The sequence below is a fragment of the Arachis ipaensis genome, chromosome B04 (genome assembly GCF_000816755.2).
Source record: "Arachis ipaensis cultivar K30076 chromosome B04, Araip1.1, whole genome shotgun sequence".
NCBI classification, from domain to species: domain Eukaryota; kingdom Viridiplantae; phylum Streptophyta; class Magnoliopsida; order Fabales; family Fabaceae; genus Arachis; species Arachis ipaensis.
The window spans coordinates 18326759-18331646 of record NC_029788.2 but is presented as its reverse complement, the minus strand read 5'-3'; positions in this window follow the sequence as shown (position 1 = coordinate 18331646).

Below are 4888 nucleotides of genomic sequence, written 5' to 3'. Positions count from 1 at the left end.
TCAAGGTGATATATGTGGACCTGTTCATCCACCACGTGGATTGACGTGGCGGAAATTGGCGAGTTAAGAAATTATTATAAGAGATATGTTGCAAGTACAGTTCTTAACTAGCCGAAATTCCACTTATCAATTTAGAAGGGTTTTCACAAAATTAAAATTAAAATACTGGGAGTATGAATCCCAGGTCGTCTCCCAACGAGTTGCAGAAAGGTGTGCTATTTTATTAATCAGATGTTTTCAAAAATGGGTTGAGTTGAATAACAGAAAATTAAATTAGAGAATTTATATAATTTTAAATAACGGCCTTGGCTGGGAGTAGATTAGTTGGAAGCCCTATTCTTGTTGGAGTACTCTCAAGATTAATTGATAATTGAGGGTTGTTCTGTTTAGTTATCCCTTACTAGGTAAGGAAAAGTCAAGCAAGTTGGAAAGCTATTTCTATTCACAAGTTCCAATCCGCTCAATTGAAAAGGATTGGTGTCAGTGACTAGAGGGCAATCCAACAATAAATCCAATTACAATTTTTCTTTTAAGCATTCCAACTCAAGGTCTTCCTTTCAATCAACTCCCATCCAAGTTATGGAACTACTCACTCATTGTGAATGTAGAATTCATAACATAAGAAAGGGAAATACAAAGAGACATGATAAATAATAGTCAAAAAGATCAATTAAAAATAAAAATAGTTCTTGTATTAATAAATTCTAAAAATAATTCAATAATAATTCTGAATGAATAAAGGACATGGAAGAGTAAGAGACAGGTAAAGAGAGCAAACTAGAATAACAAAGTTTTGCTGAGGTAACAACTCTTCTCAATATCCCAATGCGAAAAGCAATAAAAATAAAAATAAAAATCCTAAGAACTATGAATGTGTAGAGAGAAAACCTAAAGGAGGAGTAAAAACTAGATCTAAAATTGAGAATTGTCTGGAATGAATGTTGTTTTCGGTTTCTGCATGTTTTCTGGCTCTAGTCTGCTTTTCTGAGCCGAAAACTGGGTCAAAATAGGGCCCAAATTCTCCCCCCAGCGAATTCTGCAGATTCTGTAAATCACGCACGTCACGCGATCGCGTCATTCACGTGGAGCATTTTGTCTTGCCACGCGTGCGCATCGTCCGTGCCTTCGCGTCACTTGTGCAGTTCCAATCCGCGCGGTCGCGTGAGCCATGCGTCCGCGTCACTTCTCGCTGGTTATCTCCTTAATTTCTTGTGTTTCTTCCATTTTTTGCAAGCTTCTTTTCTAATCTCCAAGTCCTTCATGCCCTATAAAGTCTGAAACACTTAACACACAGATCACAGCATCGAATGGAATAAAGGAGAATTAAAATGCAAAGTTAAAAGTCTCTAGGAAGCAAGTTTTTAATCATGGAATAATTTTTGTGATGGAAATATAAATGCATGCTAATCATATGAATAAGTGGGTAAAGAATTGATAAAACCATATAATTAAGCACAATATAAACCATAAAATTGTGGTTTATCATGGATCTTTTAGATATTTTATGGTCATGATAGACGCATCTTCGAGATGGTCACATGTGTGCTTATTATCTTCTTGCAACCTGACGTTTGCGAGATTACTGGCTCAAATTATTCGATTAAAAGCACAATTTCCAGAAAATCCAATCAAAGCAATTCGTCTTGATAATGCTGGTGAATTTACTTCCCAAGCTTTTGATGCTTATTGTATGGCTAATGGAATAAGTGTTGAACATCCAGTAGCTTATGTTCACACACAAAATGGGTTAGCAGAATCACTTATTAAACGCCTACAATTAATTGCTAGACCGTTACTTATGAGAACTAATCTCCCAACCTCGATTTGGGGGCATGCTATTTTACATGCCGCAACACTTATTCGATTGAGGCCAACGAGTTACCATCAGTTCTCTCCTATGCAATTAGCTTTTGGCCAGCAGCCAAATGTTTCCTATTTAAGAATATTTGGATGTGCGATATATGTTCCCATTGCACCACCTAATCACACCAAAATGGGACCCAAAAAAAATTGGAGATATATGTTGGATATGATTCTCCCTCTATAGTGAGGTATCTTGAGATACAAACTGGAAATGTATTTAAAGCCTGGTTTGTGGATTGTCATTTTGATAAATTAAAATATCCAACATTAGGGGGAGAGAATAAGCTTCTTGAAAAGGAACTTAATTGGAATGCATCATCCTTGATGCATTTAGATCCTCGATCAGGGCAATGTGAACTAGAAGTTCAAAAGATTATACATTTGCAAAGAATAGCAAATGAATTGCCTAATGCATTTTCCAATATAAAGAGGATAACCAAGTCGTATATACCAGCGGAAAATACCCCAATTTGAATTGATGTCCCAGTAGGACAAGTAGCCACTGAAGCAAATTCACACCAGAAGCGTGGCAGGCCTGTCGATTCTAAAGACAAAAATCCTCAAAAGAGAAAAGAGATTAATACTATTCCTATTGAAAAAGACATAGTAAAGACACCTGCAGTTGTCTAAAATTCTTATATAGTTTTAACGCCAGAAGACGTTCAGGTACCTGAAAATTATGAAAATGATGAGATCTCGATAAATTATGTATTTACGATAGAGAAATGGGACCGAAATAAGTCAATTGTCAATGAAATATTTGCATATTATGTGGCATTGAATATCATGCATGGAAGTAAGGATCTTGAGCCAAGATTAGTCGAAGAATGTCGACAAAGGAATGATTGGTCAAAATGGAAAGAAGCCATGAAGGCTGAGTTAGACTCACTTACAAAACGTGAAGTCTTTGGACCTGTAGTCCGTACACCAGAAGATGTAAAATCTGTTGGATACCGGTGGGTATTTGTGAGAAAACGAAATGAGAAAAATGAAGTTGTGTGCTATAAAGCCCGACTTGTGGCACAAGGTTTTTCACAAAGGCCTGGTATAGATTATGAAGAAACGTATTTCCCTGTAGTGGATGCAATAACATTGCGTTATTTGGTCAGTTTATGTGCATATCATAAACTGCATATGCATTTAATGGATGTGGTAACAGCATATTTATATGGCTCATTAGATCGGGATATCTATATGAAAGTCCCTAAAGGACTAAAGATATCTAAATCATCCAATGAATATTCACAGGGGTTATACTCAGTTAAATTGCAAAGATCTTTATACGGTCTAAAGCAATCTGGACGAATGTGGTATAATCGTCTTACTGAGTATCTGGCCAAAAAATGGATTCAAGAATGATGATATCTGTCCATGTATTTTCATAAAGAAATCCGCACCTGGATTCATTATAATTGTTGTGTACGTTGATGATTTAAATATCATTGGAACTCCTGAAAAGATTCCAACAATTATAAAAACTCTAAAAGAAGAGTTTGAGATGAAAGATCTTGGAAAGACTAAATTTTGTCTCGGCCTACAGATCGAGCATACAAAAAATGGGATCTTTATTCATCAAACAACATACACAGAAAAAATCTTGAGAAGATTTTATATGGTAAATCGCATCCCTTGAGTACCCCAATGATCGTAAGATCTTTAGATATGGAAAAGGATCAATTCCGTCCTAAAGAAGAGAATGAAGATATCCTTGGTTCTGAAGTACCATATCTTAGTGCCATTAGTATCTTGCTAATAATACGCGACCTGACATATCATTCGCGATGAATTTACTAGCAAGATATAGTTCCTCTCCAACCAGAAGACATTGGAGTGGAATCAAACAAATTTTTCGATATCTTCATGGAACGGTTGATATGGGATTATTTTATCCCTATGGATCCAAGTCACAACTAGTTGGCTATGCAGATGCCGGATACTTGTCTGATCCACATAAAGGGAGATCTCAAACAGGATACCTGTTCACATATGGTGGTACAGCTATATCATGGAGGTCCACGAAACAGACGATAACAACAACCTCCTCTAATCATGCTGAAATACTAGCAATTCATGAAGCTAGTCGCGAGTATTTTTGGTTGAGGAGCCTGATTCAATATATTATGTCATCATGCGGATTGATTGATCATAAGATAGCTCCAACTGTCCTGTTTGAAGATAATACAGTATGCATTGCTCAACTTAAAGGCGGATATATCAAAGGTGATAGAACAAAGCATATTTCTCCCAAATTCTTCTTCACTCATGATCTTCAAAATCAAGGGACAATTGATGTCTAACAGATCCGCTCAAGTGACAATCTGGCAGATTTATTTACAAAGTCACTCCCAAAATCCTCCTTTGAAAGATTGGTACATGAGATTGGGATGCGCCGATTTCGAGATATTAAATGATGTCGACAAGAGGGGGAGACTGTACTCTTTTTCCCTGGATCAGGTTTTTTTCATTGGGTTTTTCTTGACAAGGTTTTTAATGAGGCAGTCCCCATCACAAAGGATAGTGTACTCTTTTTCCTTCACTAAAATTTTTTCCCATTGGGTTTTCTTCAGTAAGGTTTTAACGAGGCAATAATCCTAAATGGTCATCCAAGGGAGAGTGTTGCGATAAGAATGAAATGGATGACCATGAGCGGCTCATCTTTTCCATACTGAAGGGCTATGTTACCAAAGTCCTTACATTTAATGAAAGTGAAAAATAATAGCCTCCTTGCATGTATAAATAGAGGTTAAACCTCAGTGCATAATACACACACAATCAATAAAATCACTTTTTTCCTCTTTATACATAGCAATGATACTCTTCTTTTTCTATTCATTGTTAATATTTCTTTTACGTTGCTACATATATTTTAATATATGAATTATCTCTATTATATTGAGTAATTATATTGGTGAATATAATATTAATATTAAAACTATCTATTTATGTTTCTTTATTTTATATCTATTTCTCTTTCTTATTTATTTAGTTTACAACACCAAAAAGTTTAATGCAAATATTTGACATC